Here is a 12,555-nt window from a genome sequence, read left to right as displayed (position 1 = left end):
AAAAATTAAATTAACAATAAATAATCTCGTACCTATTTGCAGATTTCGTAATTGAGTTTAATTTTAGTTCCGTTTATAATTATGTATTTAATGAAAACTATATTTAGGCTATATAAATATATACTTTATATTTAGGATAAAAAAAAACTTGTTTTAGTAAATATGTTTTTAATTTTTTTACACATACAATAAGATATGAATATTTTCAGACTGTAACTATTAAGGAAAATAATTAATTTTGTTTCCATTTTTAATAAAAGAGAATTTATTTATAGTAATTTAAAGATGGCACATATTAAGCATGAAATCACTTTAATTCGCTAATGAAACCTACAATTACGTGCAAAAATTTTTGTTTCAATTTATATATTACTTTTTAAAATAGTAAATCTTTTTATATTGCATAAAAATTGATAATTATAAATATTTTATAAAACAATTGGTTTAAATGCTGAGATGTATTCCCTTTTCTTTTTGTATTAATTGATTGCTAGCCACCTTTGGCGACCAGCTTGGTCACCTTTTAAAATTATCTCCCACAACATATTAACTTTACCATGATGAATGAATCGACAACTGTATTTAAAATTTTTAATTCTTCAAACCTTCTTCCAATCTTAACACATTAATTAGTTTTAAACAATTCTTTCCAATTTTAAACAATTCTTTCTAACTCTTTCAATTAACGAAATTCTATCTGTTCCCCTCGCGGAAGACATTTGATTTTAATTTTAACTATTTTCAAGAGATGACAGTGATATTGTCTAAATGCATTGAATGTTAGTATGTATTGAATGTTCTTTATGTATTGAATGTTAGTAATAATTGTCTGTCTTATAGTCAATAAATCACCCAAACTTTCGTAAATATCAGTATGGGGCTTTTTAACGTAGTAGGCTCGCAATAATCCATTTACGTGCTAGGCTACTTATTCACGCACCTTCGAGCCATAACTTGTGTATCATATACACTGTTAGAAATTTGTCAGGAAAAGTGGTTGAATAACAATTTATTAAATAGTTATTTTACCATATTTAATCTAAGCAGTCAAATAACCGTAAATAAAATGGTAATTAAACTGTTAAGATTGAAAAAACTGTTTATTAACTGCTTTCATATAATACGGTTAAACAACCATAATTTTATCGCACCAACTAGAACCACCTAATGAAGCTACTTAGTTCTTTGCAACTGTGTACATATCATAGCCGAGTAGGCTTCTCTGTCAATCTCATGAACGGCAGAACTGAACTTCGAGTCCTAGTGTTGACACCACAATATTTCCTCCATTCCCATCAACACATGAAGAATTTCCAATGTCTGGCACTCTCCAATCCCCGTTTCTCTACGAAAAGCTGAGTTCTTATGTCGAGTTAAGTAATTAAATTTTTGTTTTCTGGTTTTTGAAAAATGCTAGTTGTGAATGGTTAAAAAACCGTATAGTTCTGCATTCATAGTCTTATAACCTTATTTTTTGTAAATGGTTTCAAAACTATAAAGGAAAAAAAATGTTCTTTACCGTAAACTTCACGGTTAATCGGATAGACAGACAGCTGCCAGTTATTTTATAATAATTTTTGAATGAAATTTTAACAGTGTAATATGTATATGCTATTTTTCGAAAAATAGATAATACATCACCTATCATTTGTCGCATGACAGAATACGGCACCATAGCACCGTTTATGCTTAACATTTCTACAGCTATTTGAGGAAGAATCAAAACGAAATCAACTTAATTACCTCGTAGCTATGTTTTTATTTCTTTAAAAATACTAAATTATTATAAATAAATACTTAACGTATAACTTACTATTGAATACTATTTAAATTATTAATCAAGACAAACTAACAAAATAAATATAAATTAATACTTAGCATAAAACTAATTTCTTATTACAACTTAAATTACAACTTAAGACACAACCTAACAAAATAAATAATAACTATAGTGTTTCCAATAGATAGCGAAATGCCCAAGTTTGTGGTGCTACTTAAAAGAAATATATTATTATTGATTATTATCAACAAGTTCATGTAATAATTTGCTTTCAGTTTTTTAAATATGAGATTCTAAAATGTTATTAAGGATTAAGTCTATGTCCGCTAAATGTTTTTAAAAAGCATAATCCCCACCAAAGAACATGTTGAGCATAATTCTTCAATCTGCTTTTTCTTACCCTAACTAGCAAGTACTTAGATTTTAAACTGACCGATAAATTGACCATTTACCAGAAAAAAGTTCTACTTGGGCCTTAAATTAAAGTAGATTTTCACTTATGCTAAAAGGAAAAAAGTTCTACTTTCGCACATAAACAAACTTTAATGAAATATAAAACTTAATTAAATATAAAACTTAAATGGCTACTTGTAGAACTATGCTTTTAATTCTCTATTTTAAAATTCTGATTTCAAACTAAAAGAAATATAATGCGTCGTCTAATTATAACTGTTTTAACAAATTCAGAAGCAAAAATTGTCATAATATGCATAGACTATTAGAAATCCAGATTAAATAGCAGAAAAAAGTACCGGCACTCAGGATGTTGGTACTTAATGCCGTAAAACTTAGGGAACAAAAGATCTGTAATTTTTATCTACAGTAATATCTGTAAAATCACTAAAATTAAAGTATAAAATCTTACGGTAAAATTGGATTCTGCGTTAAATAGGACTTTACTGATTTTTCAAGGGTGTCAGTACTTTTTACCTCAAGTTTATCCGGATTTTTTTACAATGTACAGGTTTGGAAAAAATATGAAGTGTAACTAGATCGCATTCTAATGTGAATTATTATGCATATTAATGTACATATATTATGTGCATATTAATGCATTACGTCAGCTAGGTCAAAAAGTTTATTTTTTGATGCGATACGTACACCGATAAAAAAGTATGGTCAAAACTACTAAAAATGGTAAAATTTAGTGTTCTTCTAGATCTATGGGAACACCAAAAAACTCGGTAACCTTTACTAAAAATCGATGGTAATGATTTTAGTAAAATTAACAAAAATATGGTTTTATAATGTGAGATAAAATTAGGTAAATGTGGTAAAATTTCGTGATATAAATCATGATACTTTAGAACATAACATAAAAATCATTTATACGATTAAGTTAACTCTTCAGTTTTGTATTTTTTGCTTAATGTGTGGTAATAAGAACTAAAGTTTGAAAACCGAAATTCTCAGTTAGCAGTTACCGCATGAATGGATAAATTATCAAATGAATGGTTCCGTTCCAAACATTCGTGTTACATAATTTCCATATATTTTGGTTTCATAAATCAGAATTTAAATTTTTTTTGTTTCCAAAAATGCCATTACCATACAGTACGGTAATTTTACTAAAATTCCTTTCTCGGAGTAAAACTACGTAAATTAAACAAACTTAAAGTACATTTCAATAATTACTGGATTCATTATTTAACTTAGGATTACAAATCTCAGAACGCAAAGATTCTAGGAATCAGAACTCAGCGATATTAAGTCGGATAATTGAAAACCAACTCTGAAATGTGATCTATATTGATGTTTTGCGGCAAATTCTTAAGAAGTCGTATATTTGTAACTCAATTTCTCATCGATTCTACCGATTTCGCTCAAATTTTGTATTTTGCTATGTAAAAGTACATGCTTTAAAATGGTGTACAAATTGTATACCTTTCAATTCAAAATTTGCTTGACTATTATTATATAAAGTAGTAAATATTTACTAAAATTACTTTTTGCATATAATTATCTTTGAATAAAAAAATTTTATTATTTGTGTGCAAAATTATTTTCAAGTCGCTTAAAAATTTCTCGAGATATGGCGAAATACGCAAGAAATAAAACTAACATTATGGGGTCCAAAACTTTGAACCGCTTTCCTGATCAAACTATGGGGATCCTACTTCCCAAATTGCGGCTACTACCTATTTTTGGGGATCAGACATTCAAAACTGTTTCCGATTAATATATTTTCTGATTCTATCGATATAATTTTTCTTCGAATCTGATGAAAAAAAGGTATATTTATTCAGAGAAAGTATGTTGTTTTTTTGTCTGATTAGTAACTTAAAATATCGTCTGCACTAATTAATTAACATATTTGAGGTCATCTCCTCGAACCATTACGAATGAGTCCCAGAACGTGTGAAGATCCGATCATTAGATCAAAAGTTATTCTGAATGGTCCTTTTTCTTGCGCACTGTACGTGGATAAACGAAGAAATTTTGATCTACTTGTGCGTTATTGATTTATGCATATCATACTATATATCATATTGATTTATGTTTACATAATTGATTTATGTGTATCATATTATATAGCATATTGATTTACGTATGCATAAATGATTTATGCGTGTCATATTAAATATCATATCAATTAATGCTTATCATATTATGTATCATATTAATTTTTGCATACATAAATCATATGCAAAATTCATAGAATTAGTGAAAAATTCGTTTCCGCATAGTGATTCTTAAATAAATCTTCAATAGTAATTTTAAAATTTTTACTAATTTTTTATATCCTGACCGGAACTCCTGTGAGTGTAAAGCATTAAGTTTTCTACTGCGAGGTAAAATTTTGGTAACTACTTGTTAATTTCTATGTACATAAATAACAAACTCCCGTAGTTTCATTCACTCTCTATGCATTTACGTAATAGCAAAATATTTTACGTTAAAAAATAAATTGATGAATGAGCAATTTTTTTTTAAAAAATATGAAACTATTGCATTTTTTTACATATATATTTACTTTTTTTTTGGTCGAGGCACATATTTTTTTCATTGTTGTTCCAGAAAACTTGAAATTTACTTGAAAATTTACTTGAAATTAGAGTGATATAACTTATTCCAGCAAATTCAATTTTTACCATATAGAAAAAAGAATATAGCATAAACCAGTGCATGTAAATTTCCCATCACTGGGCTCTGAACTCATTTAACTTGTTTCAAAAACTGACACACAGTCAAATAGACTATCCAAACACTGCGTTGAAATGGTATTAAGAACAAATGTTAGATTTGCAGACTAGAAGTTAGTACATCATACCAAATGAAAAGAAAGCCACCATATGACTTTCTATTTTCGAAATAATTTACCTTAAAAGCTAAATGACACGTTAAAAAATGGCTCACAACCAGGAAAAGAATTCACAAAATCAGTTTAAGTTATGGTTTTCCTAACTCTTAAACGCGAAGTAAAACTTAGATCAAAATCCACTTTGTTTATCTGTTGAAAAAACATTTTATGTTTTGCACGATGATTTTCTTGGACTAAAAATTTCTTCCTAAGCAAAAGCAATGAAGGAAAATGTGTCACAGAACTTTGTTTTTTAATGAGTTAGTTTTATCTATAAGTGACAGAAGTTTCGAAGCACTTTTCCTTTGTGTTGACTTATCTTCGTGTTTCATGCTTTTCAATTACGCTACAAGAGAAAACTAGTTAGAGAAATAGATTTGAAATTGAAAGTACCTACGTTTTACTTTTGAAAGCATTACTATACCTTCACTTAAAGAGAACTAGAAAGGAAAAAAAAATCACGAACATCCCATTGAAAAAAGAGTGCTTAATGTCCCACTTGTTAGCTATACTTACATTTTTTTTCTAATAATTTAAGTATTAATAATTTATTTTGTTTAAATAATTTGTTCAGCATAAAAGAAAAAGTTATTAAAGTATTGGTGTATCAAAATTTTCTTTGTTTTTTGTACTTTAATTTTAAAAACGCGTTGAGATCTCAAACCGAATTTCACAATCTTAATAGTTTTTTGAATGTCAAATATCCCGTTATGCCTCATTTTTCAACAGTATGCCATCTGAGAACAATGTTTCTAAAATGGAAACAAAATTTTTGTTTTTCAATAATATGAATTCTTACCATATTTGAGCGAATAAATGGCCTTTAGCAATGCATTTAAAACCTCATAATTCCATTCTTAAAGCAGCATTTTTTAACATGAACAGATACTACAATATTATGCAATTCTTATAAATGTATACCTAAAAAAAATTTAAATTACATTATTTTGTTTTACTTTAAAAAGTAAAACTCCTTTTTGCATAAAAATCTAAAAAATTTAAAGAATATTTTTTCTTAATTTGAGCATAAAAAAAGTAAACCTTATCATGAAACATTTTGTGTTTTTTTAATCTCATGTATTTTTGAGCAATAGAATATTATGTTTTTACTAAGGCAATCCAATTTCTGATTAGAAAAATATTACCCAATCTAGGAATATTACTTTAATAACAACTTATTAAAAGAAAACATTTTCCACAACATTTCTCCTAATTTAATTTTTAGTTATTTTAAAACGCAAAAAATATGAGTTGTTGTAACTGAACTTTAACTCTATATTTCTTCAAAGAAGTAGTTTTCAAAAAAAATGTTTCTGTAAGAATTATTTTTTCGAAGATTAAATTTTCTATTAAATAATTGAATACAAGAAACTCAATTAAACTAGTTCATTAAGATTTTGTTCATTTCCTTTTTTCAGAATAAACTTCTCGCAAACAGACATCTAAATTAAATTAGGTATTAGGTAATAGAAAACTTCTTTTCTGTGTAAATTTTCATATAAATTTTTCAAAAAATTATGAATTAAAACATAAGTTTAAATAAAATCTTAACCAATTAAGTTTTTTTTTCTAAACATTTTGAACTCAAATATATTCAAAAGCTTCCAACCTCATTACTTATTCACAAACTTTGTAAAATTTTGCTCATAAATCGGATGGTTAGAGATTAAACTTGCAGGCATATACTTGAGAATGAAATAAATTCCAGACGTAATCAAATAATTTTCAAAAATTCAATATTCGTAATTAAATTTCCCTCTATTGTCTCGCAAATAGTAATTTAATAATGCATATAATGTGTGGAAAGTATTTGTGTTTTTACCACTAGTCTGCTAACATAACTTATATTAGTTATATACGGTAAAAGTTATATATTATAATTTTGAGATTTATTTAAGTTGAAATGCAGTTCGTCGATTTTCATATAGTCGCTGTTAAATGTCAGACAACGAAAACGCATTAAATTTTAACATAAAATAGTTTCATTCAATGTACATATCACATTAAATTTAACATTTTAAAACATATATTCTAATGCTATTTGTAACCGTATTTAGTTAACACTACTTGTACGATTCAAAATAAATCACATTTTCTTTGTTTATAGTTAAGGAAAAAAACTTAATTGACTTTATAAATTGTGATAGGGCCCGCTAAGCAAACAAATAGATATAGCAACAAACCTGTTCTTAATATATATTTTTAAAACCCTGAATAAAAGAAATTAAATTTTAAAAAATAGATTTTAGTGATCAAAAATTAATATTTAAGCTAAAAATAAAAATGATAACATTTGATAAATCACTATTTATTTTATAACCATCGTTGAATCCAATTTTTGTTTTACGATTATTAATGTTCAACTCCGTAGCATTGTTATTTTGAACCCTATCCAGAAGGCAAGGGTACTCCTGAATCAAGTATTGGGAGAAATTTGTCTTCGTGGATAATTTTTTGATGGAATTCAATTGCCTTTGCTTTACATGGAGAGGAAACCCAAGAAAACCACCCACGGTTAGCCTGACGGCAAGGGAACTATTTTATTTAATTTATAATCAGCGTTGAAATGCAGACTCAATTCTGAGTTATTCTACTTTCAATGCTCACCTCCGTAGTCTTGTAATTTTGAACTCAACCCAGAAGACTAGGAAACTCTTGAATCAAGTATTCAGCACAACCTAGCCTTCTAGGAGAACTTATTGATGAAACTAATCCACATTTGCTTTGAATTAAGGAAAGAAGCATGAAATCTCGATAAAGGGACAGTCAGAGCGAGCTGGATGAGGAATTCGCAACGACGGGCCATATCTGTTATTCAAAGCCATTTCTCCTCATTGAAAGGCGAGCGCTCTACCCTCTGAGCCACCACAGCTGATGAATTACTATTGTGAAAACTAAATTAAAAACAAAAACCTGTGATTTCAATTCTATGAAACGCAACTTAGGTTGTCCTCTTTGTCCATACCGCTGCGTCAAATGAGACTACTGGATAATATTAAAGGTATTTTTGAAAGAAGCCTGATGATAAAGTTAAAACGTTTTCCGGCCGGCATTTTATTGCCGCATGGGAATTATTGTCATTTTAGAATGTGATCACTTTGAAACAGTCTAGAATGTTCGAAATTCACCTGTATCATCTTACCATGTGACATTCTATATTCTGTACCCACTACAAGTAGAATTTATATCCATATTACCGTCAAATGTCGTCCATATTATCGTCGATCCAATTTTGACCACTAACTAGAGTACTCAAATTTCATCTGATTTTTACTGCTATATGCTTCTTAGAAGCTATAAATTTAGCTACTAAAATTTATCGCCGTAACTGGTTTTTATTTTGCCATTTCGCATGTCAATTAAAATTTATAATTTTTCATAAATGTTGCTACTAATATTTATCTCCATTTTAACGCTAATCGAACAGAAACTAACAGACACAATGTTACTAAAAATGAAAAAAGATACATAAAATTTTTCAATTGCGTCTTGGGAGAAGAAGTTTAAAAAAAATTCTAATTTCTTCCCATCTAATATAAAAAACGTTGATTACATTTTCGTTGTAATAAGCTGCAAACACCGCCGAAAATTTTCCTTACGTCTTTCCAAAATGATGTACTCAATGCTTTTCATTTTCGGTTTAAAAAAATTAAACCATTTTCCCCTTTTAATACTAATTGAAAGATAAAGTTTTTAAGCATTTTATTTTAAATTACAATTATTTCATTTTTTCCAAAGCTCCTAAAATATGCATTATGGAATAAAATTGTAAACAAAAAGCCTCCATATTACTTGAAATTAAAGCTTATCAATTTCAACTCCTAATTATGTCTGATTCTCTAATCATTTTCAGTCAAGCATATGTTTTTAATATTTTTTTCAAAAAACTCATTTGCTAAAGTATGGAAAAAGCAACACATTTAATCAATCTTTTCAGGCTGTCCTGTTACTCGTCATAATATTTCACTAAATTGTTCCTAATCAAATTAAAACCATTAACGAATCCCGCTAGAGTTAGAAACAACTCGAGACATTAAAACATAAATTCTAATGCTAATTAGCTTTTACATAACCTCATTACTGGATTAGTTTTGCACAGTAACGGGTGATGGTCTGTACTATATTTTAAGTATTAAACGGAATTTCCCCTATGTAATTAGATTTTACAGGGAATGCCATTAAGGTTATATATAGTATTTATCTAGTATTAAAAGAAACGTGAAGTGATTTGCTATGATTTCAGAAAGATATAGCAAAGATTGTTAGCTTGTAAGTTACAAAATTATTTAAATACTAATATTACAGGAGGGGCCAACCTGCCTGTGTAAGGGTCAGAGACCTGGTCTTGCATCAGAAGGGTTCTGGGTTCGAATCCCCGACAAGGCATGGATGTTCTTTCATTCTCTGTACTATCTGTCCTTACTGTGGGAGCAACGTTGGCCCACCTAATATGGTGCCCCTGATAGAGTGGCAACAAATCTTCCCTTATACGATTGAATTGTCGAAGGTCAACAAAGGTGATGATTGGAAAAAGAATATTTCAGGAGGGAGTGAAATAAGAATGTTGATGTGCAGTTGACGATTTACTATTCGGCCAAATTAGTTAATTTACAGTTAAGAAAATTAAATAAAAATAATATTTGGAACGTTCAGTCAACGTTCGTCAATGAATCCACCCACCTATTGCAAAGAGCATATCTTCATTTTTCTTTTAATGGTAAGATGGCTTCATAATTTTGATTTCGACCTGACGGTGTGGACTGAATCAGGTCTCCTCCCTCAAAACGAAACACAAAAACTACAACTTTCTTACCTCAACTAAAGTGAGGCTGCTGCAGATTTAACTTTATTTTACTGCGCATACACGCCGAAGGCCTTGTTCGCAGTAGGGATCGAACTTACGAACCCCAGCTTTCCACGGCTGAGCGAGCCTTTCTTTCTCTGTAGGAAAATTGTACTTATTCATGTAAGGTCAAAATAACTCTTAAGGCTACAGTGGACGTTCAAAAAATTTTTTTTTAGTTTTTATGCTACACTAAAACTTTTTTTATAACTTATGTATTCTATCAAGATATGCCCTTGCAAAAATTTTTGTAAAAAATATTTGGACCATTTTCGAGAAATTTAAATTTTTTTAAAAAAAATTTCATCAATTTTAAAATGCTCCCAGCGGCTTAAATTAAAATTTTTATTTATTTTTTTTTAATATTCATTTTTTAGAGATAAATGTTAAAAGCTTTATGCATTATATAGGAGTTTTCCTAAATTTATTTTAAATTTATGACCAAAAAACAAATTTTATGTAGATTTTTGTTTCAAAATAAAGGTCGTTAGGTACATGAAACCCGATAACTCTTTTATTACTTGTTATAAAACAGAAACAAATGCATAAACTTAATCTAATATACATATAAATAACTAGAAAAAAATTTCATCTCAATAGGATGAAAACAAAGTCGACTGGAACATTTTGAATACGTGAAACGTAACAAAATTTCAATTTTGAGAAAAACAGCTTTTTGTGTAAGAAAAGGGGTGTGGCTTCATAATGTGAAAACGAAACTACCCTATAACTTCTCAAAAAATGACGAAATTTAAAAAAAAAAAAATTCAGTTGAAGAAGCAATGAAACAAGTGTCTAAATATGTCCAAAAAAAAAAACCGAAATTTTTATCAATTTTTGGCGATATAAAGGTCTACTGTAGCCTTAATAGTTCACACCAAACACACGAAGGATTCTGCTTCTTTCATGTTATGGTTACCCTCTTCATTTTGATTAAGTAACAATATGACAAATGGGAATAGTTTATATTTTATTTTATTGACTAAAATAAGTTCTATTGAACCTAAATTTTAAATTTAAAGCTGTAAGTAAAATAAAATAAAAATAATTCCCAAATATTATTTAGCTGTTAAATAGATAAAAAAAAATCCGTGTTGCTACGTGAAGGTTGACGTCGGAGGAAGTAGAATCCCCAAATGTATTTAAACTGTTCTAAACTTTTAGATTTCTGACAAATTTTACAACTGAATTTAATAATTTCAGTACTTTATTGATAGAACGTGAATGAAAGAGAAACTGAGGAATAACCAAAAATCAGTTTCAGCATTGCCACCAGGATAAAAACTGTAAAACAATTTCATGTCTATACTCTGTCTATATTTCAAGTCAAGAAAAAACCCTTATCCCTTTGGAGAGACCCTGCTTGCATCGAAATGCACGCTAAATGGATGCCAAGCTCCAAGCGTGAATGAATATCAACATCGCCAACTCTTGAAACGACGTAGCACGGCCTTCCTTTTACTTATAAAAAATAGCACGAATTAAATTTCTGTCCGACGAGTTTAACTTTTAAAAGCATTTATATTGTAAGCATGATTATATAATTTGATGGCTAAGAAAAACGAAACTATATGTAGTCGCGAATAATTACTTAAACCCTATACCCCAATGGTCTTTTCTTAACTAGCACCTAAGTTTAGTTCATATGTCGCATGCGCGTGTTACCGAATATATAGATAATAGATCAAATGGAGGAGGGTTTAAGTGCAATTAGGTGAAAAATATAAAACGAAATTTATCTCTGCTTGATTAATTATATTATTCCCGATTGCTATTAACATTTAATGTTAATTTAAATTATTATTCTTTTATACATATAACACACTTTTGCTAATTAATTTCAATAAAATTTCATTTTGTCCTACAATCGATACCTATTTAAACTACACCCATTACCATAATACCAGTAGTGCATATTGCCAAAATTAATTAAACATCATTGGCGAGAAAAAAAAATAATATGGTGCATTTTTTGCATTTCTTCTAAGCGAATTGGTGCCATTTCTCTATTAATTTGGCTTCAGAGTAGCTTTCACGTGTAGCTTTTTTTAATTTCAGTTAGCATTTGTTATCAAACTTAATTAATCATCATTGGCATCAATAACAGTTTGGCAATGTTTAACGTTTCCCTAAAACGGATAGGTGACATTTCTTCATTAATATTGCTTTTAACATAGCTTTTTTTCTAAAATTTAAATGACTAATCATTGCCAAACTTAATTAAGAATGAATAACTTCAATAATAATGTGGCGATTTTCGACGTTTTCCTACTAGATTTAATGTTATTTCTCTATCAATTTATTTTTCTAGAACTTAGCTGTCTTCTAATTAAATTATTACCCACGAAGAAATTTAATTAAGTATCATTTACGTTAATAAGAGTATGTCGAATTTTTACGCTTCTCTCACATGAATAAATACTATTTCTCCCTTGCTTTTCAATACATAATTTATAATTTTTTTGATTTAAATTACTTTTGATTTTAAATTATTTAGTTTTATCGATTCACATTTTAAAAGCTTAACTATAAACAAAAGAAACATGTGGCTCCAAATAACATTAGAAATCTAACTTGGTGACTTAATCCGCTAATGATATCATGTTCATGCTGATGATTGCGTGTATCTAA

At 28.5% G+C, this 12,555-nt stretch overlaps 1 protein-coding gene across 3 annotated transcripts in view; it reads left to right on the top strand.

The window, feature by feature from the left end:
• LOC107443275 (glycine receptor subunit alpha-2) overlaps positions 1-12,555 on the top strand; it is a 113,766-nt gene that overhangs the window by 49,647 nt on the left and 51,564 nt on the right. The gene's annotated exons all lie outside the window — the stretch shown is intronic.

The sequence above is a fragment of the Parasteatoda tepidariorum genome, chromosome 9 (genome assembly GCF_982258835.1).
Source record: "Parasteatoda tepidariorum strain Cologne lab strain chromosome 9, Ptep-v5.0, whole genome shotgun sequence".
In the NCBI taxonomy this organism is placed as follows: Eukaryota; Metazoa; Arthropoda; class Arachnida; order Araneae; family Theridiidae; genus Parasteatoda; species Parasteatoda tepidariorum.
This window is presented reverse-complemented; position numbering and strand designations above follow the sequence as displayed.